Source organism: Protopterus annectens, chromosome 14.part0 (assembly GCF_019279795.1).
Source record: "Protopterus annectens isolate FY-2018-M chromosome 14.part0, PAN1.0, whole genome shotgun sequence".
NCBI lineage: Eukaryota > Metazoa > Chordata > Ceratodontiformes > Protopteridae > Protopterus > Protopterus annectens.
In genome coordinates, this window is record NC_056748.1 from 593,126,106 (window position 1) to 593,147,809 (window position 21,704).

The window sequence follows — 21,704 nt, forward strand, 5'->3', positions numbered from 1 at the left end:
CAAAATGCTTTAAATACAACCACCAATCAAGAAGTTAACATCAATTGATCAATTACAAAAAACAATCAAGTTTTAAAAAAATAGTGCACAATCTTGTCTAAAACGAAACCCAATTCCTAAAGTGCATAGTTCGTTTCAATAGTAAAATCATAAAGTTATAAAAAATGGCCCTCAATTCTACCTAACTCATACAATATCATGAATGCATGAAACAGAAAGTCTGTGTAACAGGGTTGTATCAATGTTAGGTGATAAATTAATAATACTTAAAACACCTTAGCCATATATGTCACTATCTGTGGCCATAAAGTAGTTTTGATAAGTAAAAATATGTATATCCCTTGTTATAATTTAGCTGCTCTAAGTTTCAATATACTGTTAATACTTACTTGGTCAGGGTCCTTCCAGAATCCAATCTAAGTTGCCAGAAAAGCTCCCTATACTGTAGCTTAGCTTCCCAGCAACCTTCCCGGTGATCAATGGCCACTTGTTTCAGTACAAAAAAATTTGGTTTCTTGTCCTTGCATACTGTAAAATGTTTTATAATGCTTTAGCCCTGGAAACATCATACATATGTTCATATACCCTCTTCCTTAAATTCCTCTCAGTTTTTCCAATGTAGAAACTACAGCATATTACACACAACACCAAATAAAGTACTCCTTTAGAGTTACAATTATAGGAACCTGTAGCTCTCACCCAATATTTCCGAGATGGTACATAAACCTCAGTTATGTCCAACATGTAGCTGCACTGGTTGCAAAAACCACATCCGTGGGTCCCTCTCCTCCTGTTATTACTTAAAAATTTTTTGCCTCTTTCATTTCAAATAATTCCTTCAGGTTAGTGTTTCTTCTCCTAACAAAAATAGTTTTTTCTGGGAGGTAGTTCTTAGTCTCGTCATTAACCCTCGAAATTGCCCAGTGTTTCCTCACTATGTCCTCTACCTGGGTGGGAGTCATAGAAAGGGTGTGTATAAATGCACCATCATGGCTGTTGATAACATTCTTTAATTGACCTCCTGTGGTTCTACCAATACCCCAAACTGGGATAAAGAAGGTGTCACAATGTCTAATTATGTTTTTAGCTAGTATATCAATAAGTGCTTTGGGGTAACCCCTCTCCAAAGTCAATACTGTAAGAAATTCTACCTCATCAAGAAAAACATTCCTATCACTGGTCATTCATGAGGCCCTGATGAACTGTCCTTTGATAATCCCTTTCTTTTGGTAGTGGGGATGCCCACTTTCATAGTGCAGGTATGAATTAGAGAAAGAACCATTCCTGAACAGTTTTAAATGAAAGCACTGGTTGTCATTATCTTTGTAAAGTGTAAAATCCAAATAATCTATCTTTAATTGGGACCAGGTATAAGTGAATTTTAAAAATTCAGAAGCGTTATTGATATAACTGAAAAACTCTTGTAGAGATTCCTCTGAACCCTCCCAGATGAGAGAGATATCAAGGTACCGGGTATAAAAGGAAATATATTTATTCCTATCAGTCTCAAATATATACTTTTTCTCCCAAAAATATAGGCCACAATTAGCATAAAAGAGGGCACAGGCAGCTCCCATGGCCACCCCCTTGTTTTGCTGATAAAATTCTCCGTTGAAGTACACAAAGTTGTTCTTTAGTATAGTGTCCATAAATTCCAAAATCAAATTTACCATGTTACCTTTCAAATACCCAACTTCCACTAACACTTTGCCAAACCAGTCCAAAGCTTTATCATGTGGAATACTGGCAAATAATTCCACCATGTCAACAGTGACCAGTAGAACCTCACTGTTAAATTTGTCCCCAGTGATACTTTTGAGAAAATCCCATGAATCTTTAGTGATGTGTGTGTCAATGAAGGTAGGAATTCCTTCAGTTGGGAATCAACAAAAATAGCAAGGGGTTCAGTAATAGAACCTGCTTCAGTAACAATAGTTCAAAATTTCAGATTCTCCACTCCCTTATGGATTTTGGGTATCCCAAAAATTGTGGGAATCCTAGAATTTTTGAGTTTTGATAAGACTGACGACCTGCATGCTACTATAGGGAAGAACTGAACTAATCTATGATTTACATCCATTATTTTCTGAAAATATTCTCTAATTCCTGCTTACACTTTGACAGCTGTCATCCCTATCATCAAAGCAAAGATTAGTTGAGGTTCAGACAGTGTACTTGGCTTGGCTGATTAATGACGGCGGTGTGTTAATGGGCAAATTAGACAAAAGTATGTAAGTTTTCTTGAATGTGGCCTACCCATGCAGTTTATTAAATGAAACAAGAGAGGAAATTATTAAGAGAAGAATAGGAGAAGAGTTCAGCCCTACTTTGGGCACATCATCAACAAACACCATGATGCAAAGGTGCAGACTACTGGGTATGCCAAGTAAAAACTTAGCTATGGTTATACCTTGTAAAAGAGAAACACCTTTGGTCAGTAGGATTGTCAAAAAATGGAATTTGACTTTTTAACAAGGAGCTTAAAGGCAAACTAGGTGATGTTCCTAAGATTGTTTACTATAAATGAAAAAGGACCATTTAGAAAGCAATATAGATTAAGATCAAATAAAATACACAGGAAGAAAGTTGGTAAGATATGGAAAATGTAAGTATTTTAAATATGTGAATGATGGTTTCTATGCAAATGACAACAGATTTGATAGAAGTGTTGTTTACTTGTGGTCTTATAACTGTGACACTACCAGTGTGGTGTATTTAGCTACCTGTGTGCCCTGTCTGCCTTACTATGTAAGAAAAACTGCAAGACAACTTTGGTACAGGACCTCTGAACATATTAAGTCTGGGAAATCCAACAATGCCTTATACAGACACTCCATCAAGTGTGATGTCTTTAAGAAGTTATTTATTTTTCATTATTATAGACAGAATGAGTGAAAGTGAAAGAAGGGGGAGGGGAAATTTTTTTTTTTTAACACAAGAAATTAATTTGGCAACTAGGGCTGAACACAGGTGTAGAACTGGGCTTGAGTGGATATATTTTGATTTGAAATGTATTGAAGCAAAAGGCAGCCCATTTATCAAGTGAGTTTTTATGAGTTTGTATATGTGTGTGTGTGTGTGTGTGTGTGTGTGTGTGTGTGTGTGTGTGTGTGTGTGTATATATATATATATATATATATATGTGTGTGTGTGTGTATGTGTGTATATACATACACGCACACACACACACACACACACACACACACACACACGCGCGCGCGCGCGTGCACGTGCATTACTGAAATGCACATCGTGGACACCAAACTTCTGAAAGTGTAGTTCAATTAAACTGCACATTACAGTAGCACAAATCTCCATACACCAATCACCACTTCCGGCATCTAATTCAACAGCTGGTGCAAACAGATGCAGTGTTCTCCTTTTATTGTGTGAGGTATTACCGGAATGGATATTATTCAGTGCAAGGAGCTTTTGATGTACATCGTATTACAGTGTGGGTAAGGAAATGTACCCTTTCCCCCACTGTAGTGCAATCTCAGAGTTGGTATGTATAATTTGCAGGGGTATGGGTGCACAGCTCCTTACATGGGGGGTTGCTGCTAGGCTTGCCCCCTGAAAAACTGTTTATGAACGTTATTTTTGTTTATTTTGTGGTTTTTGGAGATGAGTGCTTCAGTAAAGTGCAGTTTTGTTGAACTGCACTTTCAGAGTTTTAGTGTCCATGATGTGAGATTCGGTAATTTGTGTATTCATTGAAAGAAAGTAGACCCATATATATATATATATATATATATATATATATATATATATATATATATATACACACACACACACACACACATATATATATATATATATTTTTTTTTAATACATTTTTTTACTTTCACTTAGTTATTAACTTAAGCACTTAACTACAGAAGCACAGATATACTTAAGGTTGAATCCACTGACTTTTTTTATGCTGTGTAATCAAAGAGTCTTTGCTGTAATGGTTAATATTTATGACTGAATTGATTTATCTCCTTTTTACGTGTTTTTTTTGTAGTTGAACAGTTATTACAGTGTAGTTGTTAAACCCATTAGTTTTTTCACATTTCTTTTGCAATTTTAATTAACGGTTGATTTTTTTAATGCAGGGGTTCAGTTTTAAACAACATGGGTGAAGTCATTTTTTTTTTTTAGCTCTGGTGAAGTTCCTGAATTGATGGAAGAACTAAGTTATAAAATGTTTGTTCATTTTTTTCAGGCAGTATGTTGTTAGTTTCAATTTTTAATAGTTGTATTTTTTCAGAGAACACAGATAATTAATAGTGGAGCTTCTTATCCATCTGGTTTAAATGAAGTTGTATGAAAAAGGAGAAAAACATTCTTTGGACAACTTTGCCATTTTTATAGGTATGGTGATAATTATTCATTTTTCTTCACTAGATGGCAATGGAGGATGCAGCCATTTCAGAAGTAACAAATATTTTTTTTTCCATATGTAATTAATTTCATTGGGAAGATTTATCATACACACATATGTATAACTCAGCAGGGCTACCCACTCTGTGGTGTGAATACTGCTTCTTGTTGATTGTCACTGTTGATGTCAAACTCTGGCCCCATGTGCAAAAATTGGAAAAGGGGTTGAGGATGGATGGGTACAGAGAGATGTATACTTTCGATATAGTTTTCTGGTGTATTCCATCGTTGTAATTGATAATTACTTAAAACATGACACTATTTTATGTATACAATTAGGTAAACTTGAGATGGCTTCTTAGATTAACTGAAGCAGGTGATTTGATTTAGCCAAACTTGTTGCACTTTTGGGCCTCCTGAGTACCAGTCTTGATCTTGAAGTTGTTTTTAAACTTGTATATACATATACTAGTTCCAGTGCAGTATTTTTCTTGGATGAAAAGCAGATATGTCATATTACCCCAGCATCCTTCTTATGGAACCTTTTTTTGTCTTTTATACCTTTCATATTATCTTTTTGTTTTTCAATTTAGATTTATCAATTATACAAGGATCATTGCTTTTGCATTCTGATGATCATTCTGATCAAGGTTTTATTCAGAATATGATCTCATGTTTATTTACACAGATCAAATATACATGGCAAAAACATGTGTTTGTATATTTTTAAGCAATAAGTAAATAAAATTCAACAAAACACAATTGCTCTGGTCCTCTTCAATAAACACACCACACAAAATGACATTTACTGAACTTTATTGAATGACATTTTAATTTATTGATCACAGTATGATCATCCATACAACCATAGACTAGAGCAGCATAACCTTACTCACTCACTTTTGCTAATCAAGCAGTGTCCTCACCTCCGCTCATTTACTTTTTCTTATCAGCAGCATCCCATCACTCATTTTCATTCCTCAACTCATTGAATTAAACATCCAATACCAGAGGATGAAGCAGAAGAGGGACAAACCTCCCCTTGTTCTCCTCCAACCAGCCTGACATAGGCTGTTCCCTCTCATTCACTCCAAAACCTTCAGCAAATCCTCCAAAACAAACCTAAGTATACATTAAAGGGATCCCACCAAAATCATTCAGGTGTACTCCATCCTCTCTGAACCAAATTGAGTCCCTCTCATTGTCATCCAATGCCCTTTGATATAAATACCCAAAGGAGCCAGTTGCCTAACCCTAAATTTAACAAACCAATGAGCCCTCTCCAAAGCCAAAATAATCGTAGTACTACCTCAGACCACACAATCCACATTTCTGGGTATAACCTCTTTAAAATAAACAGATCCCCACTTATACTAACTGCCCAGTGTAACTTCAGAATTATCACCAAATTGTCACCTGACAAATGTACCACCAAGACTACAAGGAGCCCAATGTCACTCGAAACAATAGCAACCCATCTACGTGACATTCAGCCTAACTGCAGCACCCTTTTGCTACCCAATGGATATAAGAATGACCAAAATGATATTTCCTTTCCTAGAAAATAATTTAATACTAAGCCATTCACCATAGCTAATTATCTAAGACAAGAAAGCATTTGATGACCAACAGCTCCTCCCTCTCTAAATCTGACACCCTTCCAATGCACAAATTATGAATGGTAAACCTCTCTCCCTGAAAACCAACACTGAAAAACTCTCTAACTCCTCCTCATAATACAGACTGATTACATATCATCACCTTGCCCCCTACCAATCAAAATGACATGGCGAGGACTCCAAACATGAGACCACAGCAACCTCTTAGCCCAACCCACCAGGCACAACCAATAATTCCTGTCCTTTCCCAATAGGCTTAAAGAAGTGTTTTTGAATGAGGTTCATAATAGATTAAGCTCACGCGGGTATTCTGAAACTGTTTTGGTGGAAGCTCATAATGGAATTCAGAGTAAGCATAGGGGGATTGGTAATAGGTGTTGGAATAAAAATGAGGTGAACATGAGAGGTAATAAACAAGATAGTTTTTTGTGACAAAATATTCCCCATTTTCAAATACTTTGGAGAAAAATAATTAAGGAATCTTAGTATATGGTTTCAGGGGATGTGACTGTAGGACACCTTTTTCCCAAGCATATAACCTTTTCCTATGGAAGGTATAACAACTTGAAGGAATTGAGTGGGGATGGCTTGATCAGTACAATGGGTGACAGAGTGGGAACACAAACATGTGAGAACTGCTTAGTATGTGGTAGGGCAAAGAACTTAAATGGTCGTAAGATTAATGGTAGACTCACAAAACTCCAGCACTAAACCAACTACTGTCCCAATACTCAGCAAATCATCCTCTCTGTTCTACCAACAAAACTCTCCTATGTATCTCAGATGCTAGCAACACTGAAGGCAAAGCTCTATTCTCTTATACCATAGCTGGAAAGTGGAATAACCTCCCCCATAATGTATCTTCTGCATCATCTATATCACAGTTCAAAAACTCACTTAAGTCACATCTTATAGATTGCTGGCTCTGTCCAAGCATTACATACATACTTTCCTTCTTTCACTCCTTCTCACCTTTCTCGCTACCACTTCTCACTGTCTTCATGTTACAGTGTTGGAAACTCCTCAGTTGACTGCCATCTGGGGCCATCTTTTTCTGTAATTTAAGCTTGCTAAAAACAAATCCATTGTAGATATGTATTATTTCTTGTGTTTTTTGTTTGTCTTATGATTTTTTGCAATTATTGTTTAATTAATGTGGATCTTTTCTCCCTGGGCCTCGCTGTAAATGGACCTCATTCCAGTTGGACTTTCCCAGTCAACAAATGTAAAATAAATAAATAAAATAAATAAACTTTATAAACCCAGAGAAGTTTATAATTGCAACTCCCAGGGTGTTGTGTATATTATTGGATGTGGCAGCTGTCAAGACACTACGTGGTAAATATGGGCAGACTAAGAGAAAGGTGAAAGTTAGAATAATGAAACATTTAGGAGATAATACAAGGTGGAATATGAATAGTCCTGTAGCTAACCATTTTATGTCTGTATATGAGGTTTTGAGACTAGTCTGTTCTTTAGTGTGTTGGCACAACCATTTATGATGTATGGGGGTAGCTTTAGGGATGAACTTCATAATAGAGTAGAGTGCAGAATGATTATTAATTATAGGACACTTTAACCTAGGGGAATTTATATGGATAGCAATTTAACTTTGTAAAACATGACTTTTAAATGAAGTATTAAGTTAGTGAAGAAATAATTGTTAGATATATATATATATATATATATATATATATATATATAAAGTTTTGTAATAAAAAAAAAAAAATACTGTTGTTTAAGTGGGATGCTGGATTGTTTAAATGTATGCAGAATTTTTATTGATAAATTGGATAACTGGATAACAATTGTTTTGTAACAGCACTTGGTATACAAATTAGGTGGATGTTTAAGCTATTCCTTAGAAGGCAGAAAGCTGAGGTACCAGAATAAATTTTCATTGGAAACCAAGCCTTGTTTTTTGGACTTATGGTGGAGCTGTTTCCAGTTTGTGTGTTTTTTCTACCTTTCTCAATACTATCTGCCTACCCCCTTCCCCAGTTAATCTGTTTTAGATCTACACAATCAAATATGCACAGAAGCAAAACACACTGAAACATCTCACTGACCTAACTAAAATAACTCTGGCACCATAAAAGCTCCATAATACTTCCATACAGTGAATGTCAACCATGAAGTATAGTCCAATGAATCTCCATTTATCAGTGCTACTCCCCAATACAAAACCTTCAAAACCTTGTCAATGGTCATATGTCAGTCTTGACATTATCAACCCTACCCCAACCCTTCAACATATGAACTACAGTCAATGATTTAATAAAGCCACATAACCCTGCCACCAGTGCAACTATACTAATCACCGCTAAGTCCAGCTCGACTGACTGAACTGACTGAAGTGCCTTACCTTGTTCCCAAGCCTGAACAAAATATTTAAACCACAATCCTTCTGACCAAACTCCTTCCTCCTCAGACAGCTGCAACACAAATTTACCAAAATCTGGCAATGCCCTACTATATGCCTGCCTTCGTTTTAAAAGCTACCCAGGATTCCTGTGACAAGCATTTCATTATTCCATGCCAACCTGACTCACCTCGTCTGGCAACATCATTGGCTTGTACCAATGCCAGATTGTCCAAATGAAATTTAAACATTTTCTCCTGCAACTTCTCCTGCTAAACCTTTGATGCCAGCCAAACTGGAACTAACTCCAAACAAGCAACATCCCTCCTTCAGTTGTCATTCCATCTTGCCGGCCCATGAGCCACAAACCATTCCCCCCAAAATATGCCCCCATTCCAATACTTCCTGCCATCTCTATGAAAAAATTGCAAATCCTCTTGAACAACCCTAATCCACCTGCCAAAATGCCATGCCATTAAATGGCTCAACCCCCTCCAAAAAAAACCACAATGTTCCATCTTATTAACACTCACCCAATGATGTTTGACTTTCCTCTATTCAACAAAAAGGCCACAATCTCACAGAGGAAATGACCCAGGTGACCTGCTTGACATGCCAGTTCAAGAGCCTGAAGAACTCCATGATATCCTTAACTCATTACAGCCAAGTGTGCCTCCAGGTGTTCTGCAGTTACCTCCTACTCCGTGTCTAGGCATCAAATATTGAATGTTCATATTTGCATTAATAATTCCAAACTCATGTTACATACAAGGTAATATAATATTTTATCTTGAAGCATACATGATGGCAAGCACAACTGTATTGATAGTTGACCTCTTGTCGATGAGTATTTGTTAGGACTGTAAGGTGATAACTTCATTTTTTTAAGGCTCAAGCCACACCCACAACCACTGGGAGATAAAGGTACACACTCAAAAGAGATGTACAGGAGGAGTTAATCCAGACCTTGTCCTTGTATTTCATCCACCAAATCTTTTCTTTCAAACATGTTACCTTCATAAACAAAACAAACCATAGCCTGCATCTACTAGCAATACCATCAAAACAATGTCTTTCTTTGGGCCTAACTGCTGACTAGCCAATGGAACACCCAGTACCTCCCACATCCACAAAAACACACACATACCTTTCAATACTCCATCAAACCCTTCACCTGCTCTTAAAAACACAGCCAGATAATGTATCACCTTTTGGCTGCCTACCTCCTGTTGCCAAATCCAATGGAGAGCAGTGCTAAACCTTTCAAAGTGCCATGCATAACCCCAGCCACTCTTCTTCCCAAACCAGTAATAAATGAAAAAATAGATTCAATATCAACCATCAACCTTGGGTCTATAAACCCCAAATAACCTGTACTGCATCATCCAAAGATGCACAATTAACTTTTGCGTCATTAAAGCCCAGCATACCCCTGTTGCAACCCCCTTAACTTAACCCCTTTGCTAATAGCTCCAGGGGTATCTACCATAGCGGTTATCCAAATGTCAAGATGTCTCATACACCATTGCAGTGACTGATCCACTGCCTTCCACTTTTAAAACCTCTGATCATAGCACAACCAGGCATTCACCAACAGACGCTGAGCCTTGGAGATCATGAGAAAGTAAGCCAGGAGTGGTAAGGCCAAGGCAGTATCCTTCTACAGCCAAACTGGCATGCCATAAATGATGCATAACACTCAGTTGTCCCATGTCCTTGGCCACAGTCTACCTATCCTCCTCTGCCCCCAAGGCCACACGCATCAAATATATATGTTAAAAAACACACATTAGCATATTTTTAAACAATAAGTTAATAAAATCCAACAAAACACAGTTAAAAAATAAAATTGTATGTGGACTTAAAAATGCCCAGTTAAGGTACAAATAAGTTAGGAGAGAAGGTTTAATCCTTGACCAAACCACTCATTTTTGTAAAGGGAATAAACTGTCTAAAATGCAACCTAAAAGTCTGACAAAGGAAATGAAAGAACACACAATGAATTATAATCTGAAAATTAAACATGGTTAAAAATTAAAAAATAAAATAAAAAGACTGTTAGTGCATGGGAACCAAAATGATTACCTGTAAAATCTGTCAGATTGAAACCTCACCCAGTGGAATCATTACAAGTTATATGCATGAAATGGAAGAATGCAAAGGCTTTAATCAGATTTGTAAGTTTGTGGATGGAAATTGCCATTTGACCAGTATGTGAAGGAAAAATAAGTGGCTAAGAAAGTTGTTAATGTTTTAGAGTCAATAATAGTACTTGATTTTTGCACATTGATGAGCGCACACACACACACACACACACATATATATATGTATATATATATATATATATATATATATTTTTTTTTTTTTTTTTTGTATAAAGTTCAAGCACAGAATGGGGAGAGGAGTGAGTTTTCATCAGAAAAGGAAAAAAATGCTTATTCAAGGTAGTTGCATTTAAAATGAATACTGGTGGAAAGATCAGCATAGTAGCAGAGCTTAGGTTAAAAGTGTTAAATTTAAAAACTAAACTATGCAAGTCTACATGTATCTTACGATCATTATATTAGGAGTAAAGTCAAGCCTTAGAGACTAGAATGGGTGAAGTGTGTATGCAAAAACGGTACAAGCGATTGCTTTAGTATGTGACAATGAAATCTCAAACCAGACAAATATGTTAGTCAGGCCTTTTTTACAGTTTGCATAGAGAAGAGAAGTTATGCAGATTCAGGAGTAAATTGATTTGACTTATGAAGTAAAATGTGGCAACAATAGTTCATTGTTAAACAGTCTATTGATTCAAGAGACGTACGGAGAGAAGAAGTGCAGATATTCTGGTGATCCAAATGTTCATCTGTAGAGGAAATGCGTCTTCATGAAGCTGGGTCTAGTACTGCAAGGAGATAGTACAGTGCTAAAGATAGCATACAGACTTCTAATTAAGGGGATACAGAAACAGTAGTGAAACTGTGAACCACTCACAAGTGTAAGTAAATATAATATTAAGTGTTTATAATTAAATTATTTACAAGTATAGTAGCATAAGACACAGAGTACAGAGATTTGTGTACAATAAAAATAATATTCTGAAGGCGTGTGTGATTTCTTTGAAAACTTAGAATATATGTGGACTGACATTCCTATAAATATTTCACCTGAGGCAATTCCTGTGATCTGAGCTCCTCAAAGAGCACAATAAAGCTGGATGAACAGAGATAAAAGTGTATGGAATCAACAGAAGTCATAGACAACTAGAAGCAACATAATAAAACAGGGAGTTAACATTTTGATAACCGATCAAACTAGGAATATGTACTGATCCCTGGGACCTTAACAACTGGATCAAAAGGAAACATTCAGATTTGGATGAACCTGGTTCCAAACTCCGTACCTTCAATGCAAATTTTTGGTAGTTACAAATTATCAAGTGTTCCAATCAACAGTAGTAGCTAAGGGCTAGATGATGTAGTCCACATAGCAAATTTCATTCTAACCAAGGGTGCTACAAAACAATAATATGCCAGGTGGTTCATAATACTGGGCAGACTGAACTATCAAACTTGAAATTTCATTAGTGCCCAGTTCCAGATATCTGCCTCTTCTCAGGGGTATGTATTAACTGAATGCCATCTTCAGCCAGATGCTGATAATGTTAATATTCTATCATAAATATTAACAAACCTACTGACAATTTGGCACACAATTTTTGATTTTAGTACAATGTCTGAATCCATTCGTCATCTCACACATCACAGTACTGTTTGTAGAACATGATACAGTATGGTATTGTTTAGAAGATAAAGATTTTTCTTTTTGTTATTATTAAAACATCTAGAAACAACACAACCGACTCTCGCATATTATGTAATATTACCCCACTTACAAGGTGATGACAGTAATAAAGAAACGTATGAAGATCCATTTCAACAGGCAGTCTGGTAACTTATACAATGAAGGCAATAACATGCGTTCAGATATCATGCACATAAATAGAGACGGAAATGCTACCTAGCTATACTCCTTTACTGCTAAATGTTCTGTGATTACATTTATGGCAAAAACATTACAGTAAAATGAGACAGTAGAACATTTTGAAGCATTTGCAAAATGTTTTAAATAAGGAACTGGCCATTCTACAAAGGGTGCTGCTGTTCCAATTACAGAATTATGACTTCCATGTCCAATGCAAAGCAATGGAACTTGTGCATTGCTATCTTAAGCAGAGCATACCAGAGAGTGCAGAGAGGATCTTTTGGAGAATGATTTCAAAATGCTGTTTATTTTACTCACTGTTTGTCATGACAGGAAAGAAACTGTGCATGAGCTGTTAGTGTGTAACAGAGATGACTTAATACTGTAGTTGCTCAGTCATGTTAGGACAGCCTTTTGACATGGAATAACTTCGACCTCTTAATAAATCATATTTCCCATTCTGAGATTAACTGCTTTGTGATCAGGAACTGATATTTAAACATGATAAAGGAGTTAGTTCTACATTTTGTAAACAAGATTATGTTGCTATCAATATGTGATGGTCACCTTTTCATAACGTGAATTGAAACAGAACATTATGTCATTAACTGACCAGATGTGACTGTACAGAGTGAGCAATTAATTCAAACATGGCAGACAAGTAATGCTGTTACAAATCAGAACCAGGGAAAGTAAGTCATAGTACATTGAATTCCTACATTATCATGACTGAAATTGGGAACAGATTTTCTGCACCACATAAGTCTCCATTTTCTGCTATGTTTAGACTGTTGCTCAGAATTTCATTGAGTTTTGCGTTTAAAAGATAATACAACAAAAGCCAATGATTGGGCTCCTAAATTTTGTCTCCCAGGATGTAAAATTGCAGAACAAGTTGTATCTTGTATTGGGCAGTACTTTACTAGTTAATGCTTTTAACACTTTGCCAACAATGTAGTTCCTCATATCACATTAAAGCCAAGACATTCACAGCTTAAGGGACATGTTAGCAGAATGATCCAGATAGTAAAAAATATTTTGAAGAAAAGAGAAAACTCAGAAGCAATGGATTGTATCCTAAGGTTTCTCAAGTATAAAAATACATATTTACAATCTATAGGCCTGTCACTAATGCACTCACTTGTAGGGCAATGACTTAAATTAAAATTATGTGTTTCATTTCTTCTGCTATTAACTACGAGCAAATGAACAGCTATAGAATTGTTGCAGAATACCCATGAGAAGCAATTTTTTTTTTGATAAATCTATGAAAAAAATATTTTTATAGAAAGAAAGAGTCAAGATTAATTGATATCCTGCTGGTAAAGTTAATACCAGTCAGAAAGTCCCTATGCAAGCTACAGTAAAATAATATTTCATATATTATAGAAGGAGGTGATATGCAAATCACATACTGCAGAAATAGCAATCAGCACAAACTATCAGATTCAGAAACCTCTAGACGTTTAACTGTCAAAAGTGACATGGAAATGTAGGGAAACTAATGCAAAAGTCTAGTCTAGTGCTTCCCCTAGTGATTTTTTAGTCCCTCGGTAAGAGCAGGCAGCATCAAAACAACATGCAACTGTGGTCCAGCAGACTACCACTGTAAGGCACCATCACAACAACATGTGACTGTGGTCCAGCAGATGACCACTGTAAGAAGGAACCATCACAACAACATGTGACTGTGGTCCAGCAGATGACCACTGTAAGAAGGAACCATCAAAATAACATGTGACTGTGGTCCAGCAGATGACCACTGTAAGTAAGGCACCGTCAAAACAACATGTGACTGTGGTCCAGCAGATGACCACTGTAAGTAAGGCACCGTCAAAACAACATGTGACTGTGGTCCAGCAGATGACCACTGTAAGTAAGGCACCATCACAACAACATGTGACTGTGGTCCAGCAGACGACCACTGCAAGTAAGGCATTATCACAACAACATGTTAGTAGATCAGCTGAATGTAAACTTGCCACCTACTAATTTTTTGGACTACTTGTAAAAGTGAACATTGATGCAGTAATCCAACAGTGATGTTGTTAACATTACTATTGTGTTTACCAGAGAAAAACAGTTTAAAAAGACACTGCCTCTTCACATCTATTTTTGTTCAGACATATTACATCAATACGTGTGTCCAATAGCAATTAGACAAACATAACCTTCTACCCTCAACAATGAAAAGCAAACGTGTCCCTCTCCATCATAAAATAGCTATGATGATGGTGGAGCAAAACAAGGGATAAAGAAAGTTCAGAAAAGGGGTGAATTAGGTTGCAAAATATGCAATGCAAAAGACACACCTTCCATCTGGTGTTTGCCTCTTCCAAAGTTACAACCCTAAGTTGAAATAATTCAGGAAAAATTATTAACTGTAGGACACCCTCACAGGGTAAATAATGCGATAGTATACGGTATAATAACTAACCATATCAGACACCAGTATTTTATGGTAGAGGTAAGAGAAAAATAGAAGACATTTGTATTTTCTAGATATACAATAAAAAATGGTAAATGGGGTAGCATGACTGAATATCACCATGTTAATTTCTTGCAACAGTGATTCATATGACTGAGTAATACAACAAAACATACTGTGTTTGCATGCTGTTCTGCCTTCCAAGCATTAAGTATGGAAGTATAATTTAGGCTTTATAATATGGGTGAAAGTCATAATGCTCACTGACCAAGCTTATTGCATATACTGACATGGAAAAACATAATGCATTCACCTCACCTTTATCAGATGTAATGAAACTACATTTCATTCTGTTTTTCAGCATGCAGTTATAATACGTGAGAAATAACATTACTTTTAGTCATGAAAGGTAATAACTTAGGTGGCAGATTTGTGTACTTTAATATTTGTCTGTGCTAGAGACATTTATCACAGTTTCATATTTCTGCAGTTGACATAAAGGCTTTGCAGATAAGAGAAAGGATAAAAGAATTGTCTGTATCTAAGCCAAGTATAACTCAGATTTATGTCTCTATTTTGCTGGTTCTATAAAAATTTAGTCTCAGGTTACAAAGTGTTAGCCCACTGAAATCTTATATTACTGAAATGTTCTTGCCTGACATGTATTAATCTAATAAAACCTGAGTGTACACACAAAAATGTGCAGATTTGAAAATAGAAATATATACTGAGAAATATAAGAAATATTGTTATTATATGGTTTGAAACATTTGGTCTTGAATTATCTATGCCACAAAACAACACATTAGTCTGGGGTAGTTTCCATTCATTTGATTCTTTACTATTAGATTTAGAACATAAATTATATGGGAAAACTATATTTGGAGAGCATGTGCTGCTATTACGTATGGGAACAGAACTACAGATGACATTTGTGTTGATGGAATGAAAAGCAATTTATCTTACCTTATCAGTGTGAGAATGTGAATGGCATTTCTGTTCTGTGGACAGAAGAGAACACGATTCATGAACAACCCATGGAGAAATTACATAAATTATGGTTATTTTGTACATTTTTGTTACTTGCTTTCTTTTGTTATATTTTGAGATTTATGGCTAGGTTTAAGAAAAGAACCACTGGCGATTAGACAAGTAAACACCTATGAACCTTCACTAAACATATGTATAGTTGGAATCAAACAGAACTGCACGCAGTGTCACTCAAGCATTTTAAAATGAAGGAGCTCATTTTCCTCCCTGTAAATTCCTTTAATATATACATGTGGTTTCTGAGAGTTTATGAAACAGACTAGTATTCTATGGAATGTATGCAATCAAGAATTTTATATAAAATTATTCCATGTTACTTTGTATTGTTGACAAATTCATGTTACAATCTGCCTTATGCAAAGTTAAAAATGGCAGCAAAATTGTGTTTTATTGAATTTTTTAAAGCATCAGACAATACCAAAATGTACCTGTACTAATTGTAATTGTATTTAATATGTTTGGGAAAAAAGGGATGCAGGGTCAACACAAAGTGAATTTATTTTACATATTTGAAAGTCAACTCAGATAGATATTTTCTTGCTCAACAAATAGTTATCACTCTTGCAACAGCTTAATCTGTACAGGGCATATCTATATATACATTTGCTAATTAGATTGCATTCAAAAGTTCATAATTAAGTACTATGCTGGCAGCCCTTGTGAGCCACTTTAAGCCTAGCTAATATTCCTTTTAGTGCTCAAATTAACCTATCCCATTTGGTTAGATTGGGCTTACCCATCCTATGTTCAGTAATTATATACTAGCCCTAATCAGAATATGTGGGTTCATTATATGGTTATCTTAAGGGGACCCATGGATGGGATAAAACATTTAAGAGCTGCCTCTGTCCAGGGGTCTTGGGTTAAATTTTCTGTCAGCCATCCATAGATCCTATTTGTGCTTGTATATGCTTAAGGATGAACATTGCTTTATGTGGATGGGTAGTTTGTTGAAGCACAGCAGATCATTTGTATGAAATAAACAAAACTATTATAGTGTAAAACATACTTATGCATTTAGTAGGTGTTGAACAGTGAGCAACTGAAGAGGAGTATTATTGGGTTTGTCACAGATAATAGGTTTTGTGATTAGTGATTACAAATTCAAATAAATGAAAGTAAGGAAAAGAACTCAGAAGGGCAGAGATAATTAATATTAATACTGCAATATTGGTGAGGTATGTAGTAATTAGAAATTCAAAGAAATGGAGGTGAGGAAAGGAACTCAGTAGGGCAGAAAATGTTATTGTAGTAAAGAGGTAGGGTATTAAGCAGGTTTAGAGACAATTACATATGGTTAACATACAGTTTTTATATTGGAATTATAAAGACTGTATATGGCTGTGAAATTCTTGTAAAATATTTAAGTATTGGTGAAGCCTGGTTGCGGGGCATAGCATTTAGAGTGAAACTGATGATATGAGAAGCTGAGAGATTAGCAGTGGCATCAGTGAAGTTTCAGGTTAGTTTTAAATGAGTTTAGATTGTGATTCAGAATGGATTACAGTGGTGGGTTGTGGTTCCATATTTAGCTACACTAAATTTAGTGTCACCATAGTGACTTGTCCAAAAACAGTTGGGACTTGGAGCAACGGCTCTCCCACATGTATGATTTTGAGACTGTTAATTTTAATGGGAGTAGCTCAGTTGAAGACATGGAACTTACTGTCAGAGCAAAACATGATAGCTTTGAAAAATTACTGAAAAAGCTTCTAACTCTAAAGCTGGACAATTCCTTTCTTAATTATTTTATTCAACATGAGCTTGTCCCTAAGGGGTTGTGGGCTTACAAATACCCAAACTGGTTAAGTGCAGTTCAGTACTGCACCAGTTTTTCACAATAAAATAAGTTGTGGACATTTTCAGAGTGGTGTTTTGTTATTGTTGTTGTTATAATGATTAGTGATTTTTCACGAGAACATAAAATTCTATTGCTAAAGACTGACCAATTTTCTGGCCAATAGATTTGTATTGTAGTTAGCTGAGAGAGAGAGCTAGGTGATGCGGTAGTTCAATTCAGTTTTATTCTCTAGTGAAGGGCAGTGGTTATGGTTCCTTCTCAGAAATGCCTTTCAAATAACTATATTTTTGGAGAAAATGCTGGACTTTAATGTACAGTTTTGTAGATAAGGTCTAGGACATTTAGTTTTGAGTATTGTCTTTTAAAATGTTTTACTACAAACTTCATTTTGCAGTCAGGTTGTTTCACCAACTCCCTAAGCTATGCTAATCATTTCTCATTCTCCATTTTTGGTAGGCAATTGGTCTAGATTCCTTGATGGGATTCCTTTCTAATTTATCCTTTTATTTATGAAGAAAAGTGCAACTTCTCTGTCAAAAAGTGTTGTTTGCAACTGGGGCGAGTGTGTGTGTGTGTGGTGGTTGTCACTAAAACATTTTACATCAAAAAGTACAGTTGTGTAACTAAACTTACCATAACAGTAGATGTTCAAATTATCACTACCACGGCAGCCTTTGCTGTATGGGTTATATCCTAATAGGATAAAACAACTTGTCAGTTTTCAGAACTTAATGGTACCTTCCACAGTCTCATACAAATGGCAGCTTGAGCAGTGTTGAAGAAAATCAACAGTTTGGGTGCCAAGCTCTACAAAACTTTGAATGGAAGCTAGAGTGCTGAAAAAGGTCAGTGCTATGCAAGTAAAAATGTAAATGTCCTCAGCCTGGCAACTGAAAATCAACAAAAATAAGAGGGATGAAGGGAGCAGATACTACAGCGGTGATCATTCAAACATCTATTGTTATGGTAAGATTGATCACTACTGCAATAGGTATAAGGGTAGCATTCCATAGTATACTAAGAGGGTGAAGGAAGTAAAACAGCCCAGTAGGCCATGGAGAATGGTCCTAGTAAAGCCCACTATAGACCTGGAAAAATAATCTGGCTTGTAATGCTTTGTTATGGTAGAAAGGACCAAGATGTTTCTTTTAGAACACTTATAGACTCTATCCCTTTCAAAAAAGCCATTGATGAAGCCAAGGTTCTAATAGAGTAAGCCTTAATCCTGGTTTGAAGTGCCTTGTTTTGGAGTTCATAGCAAAAGGGAGTAGCAAGTGACAACCATTTGGAGATGGTCTGCTTTGGCACAGGTTCCTCTATATACTTACCTTCATAGGAAATGAATAATCAGAGTTTCTGAAGGTTTTATTTCTGTCAAGATGATATCCGAGTTGTAAGTGGACATCTAGAGTATGACAAATCATTTGTTCCTCATTTTTAAATTCTTGAAAGAAGATAGAGATGGATAATGTGGCTCAAAGCAAGTTTGAATAACACTTCAGGCATAAAAGGAGGATTAGTTCTCAAGGAAAACCTATCTTTGTGGAAAATGAGATAAGGATGACCCACAATAAGAGCTGGCAACTCAGACCCTCTTCTTGCAATAATTAGAGAAACCAGCAAAATGTATTATAATCCTCAAATTAGCCTGATGGGTTGGTTCAAATGGAGCAAGACTTATTTTTTTCAAAACACATTTGAGATTACTGAAGGGGGGGGGGGCACCTGTTTCCTAGGAGGACTGGAATGCATCACTCTCTTCAAATGCAATTTACATGGACATCCATTGAAAGGAGAGGATCCATGGGCAGACAAATTAACCATGATAGAGGAGTAAGAAAGTCCAGAGGATATTAACTCAAACATTTTGTCGAACAAGGGAAATAGTAGCATTACAAGGGTCCTAGTTCCTGTCTTTGCACTGACTACAAAATCTTTTCCAGTTACTAATATATGATTTCTTAGTAACAGGTTTGTCTCTAATATTGGCTGCACATGCTCAAAACATACATGCCTAAAACTTGTTAAAACTTTATGCTCCAGGCAGTTCGCTGAATTTGTTTCAAGATGGAGTTTATCAAACACCCTCAGTCTTGTGTGGGTAGATCCAGACTATGAAGTAGATTGTGGTAACTGCCCTTGACTATTTTCAAGCAAATGGAGAAACATTATTATCTGGTCCAGAAAGGAATCAGCACAATGATGTTTGCAGAGTCCTTCTGACCATGACCATGCAAATCACTGGGAAGAGTGAGAAAGGATACAAGAACAATCCCACCTAAAGAAATGAGAATGCATCTATTTTTAAGCCTTCTTCCTTTAAGTCCTGGAGCAGAATAGTGTCAGTTGTTTGTTGTGAATCTATCTGCCTGAAGTATTTCACATAACCGGATACATTTCTGGAAGTCACACATTCATTTTCCATTTGTGATGGTCATATCTCTCATCTTCTTGGCACAGAAAATCTGGACAAAGCTAAATCTAATGGGGGGACAAAGCCCCATAAATTGGGATAAATTAAAATATCGCTTTTATAAACATAGAAAGTTGCTAGTATAAAAGGTATTGTGTTAACATGCATTTTCTGACAGATTTGAAGCTAGAAACTCAAATGGCTGTCATTATATAGTGAATTCAGTCTTCACTGATTTGCCACATAAATTGAAAATAAAAACACAGTTTTTGAGGAACAGACCCAAAAATATAAGGAAAAAATCTGGATATTCTGTGAAACTCTGGACTTTTGAGAGGTATGGTGAGAGCCTGTCCTCAGCTTGCCTGCTGCAAAATTTTGCTCTGATGCCTTTGCAGTGATACTGTGATGAAAACACTATATCCTAGGTTAACATAGCTATTCTGCAGAGTATAAGTTGCGGTTCCCCCTGTTTATATACCACATCACTGTAGTGGTGTCTGCAATCTCCTGTAATGGTCCTGCAGACCATAGATGACAGAGAGTTAAGAGCATTTATCACCACTACCATCTTTTTTTTACATGTATGTATTTCACTTTTGTTCCACAGATCCTGCACTTTTATTCTCATACACCACTTTAAAAGCAATGCCTGAGGTTTTTGTTGTTGCAGATTGTGTTGGAAATGGAAAGGGAGAATTGCAGACCAGGAATCAGTTTCAACTACTCTCTTCACCAATGAACTTCCCTTTTTGAAAATCCCAAATTGGTAATCTGGAATATCTGGGAATATTCATGTTTGGACCATACAGATTTTTGCGATTCACTGAATATTCCAAGGGCAATGAAGCACTTGCCCCATGGCACAATGGACCATATCTAACAAAATCCAACCACCCAAGTGGGGGGTTTCACCCCTAACTATATATATACCAACTTCGAGATCATACTACAGTGGGGAAAAGGGCAAGATCATCCAGTTGGCCAACTAATTATTTGCCCTAGGAATATTCAGTGCAGAAGTGAATTTTTCTGAATACCAGTCGATGAATTGAATTTCTGCGAACTAATATAGACCTGAATTCTGGTATCCTGAGACATTCCATTCCTGAAGCCTTAGATTGAGTGGAAAAACTCAGGAGTAGACTGAGATGTAGATCTACTTTGTCCTGTGGACAAAAAGCTTTATGAATTGAGGTATGTATGAGTCACCCCAGGAAACAATCCTGTCCAGAGGAGTCAAACAAGTCTTTTGTATCTTGTCCTGAAACCCCAGTATGTGCTGGAAATCCATCATCAATTAAGAGATTCCTGACTTGGAAAAAAACTCTGTAAAGATAAACATCTAATCAAAATAAGTAAAAAAATTGAATACCTTGCAGTCTGAAATTGCAAATAATCCTTGAGCAAGGTGTAATCCAAAAGGTAATGCAGAGAACTGAAAGTGTGATCCAAACACCGAAGACAGTTAAGAAACATTTGGATTCCAATCCTATAGGAATATGATGAGAAATATCCTTTAAATATAGGGTTAACAAAACTTAAAAGAGGAATAAGAGGTAACAAGACCATGAATGAATAGCATCTTGAATTTTGTGACTTTGGCAAACTGGTTTAGAAAGTGAAGACCTAAGACTAATCTCCAGGAAACTTCCTTTCTTGGTACCGGAAGAGTTCTGGAATAAAAACCTTTGCCT

The 21,704-nt window shown here is 36.2% G+C and overlaps 1 protein-coding gene across 1 annotated transcript in view; it reads left to right on the forward strand.

Moving 5' to 3' along the window:
• TCERG1L (transcription elongation regulator 1 like) overlaps positions 1 to 21,704 on the forward strand; it is a 2,969,407-nt gene that overhangs the window by 596,734 nt on the left and 2,350,969 nt on the right. The gene's annotated exons all lie outside the window — the stretch shown is intronic.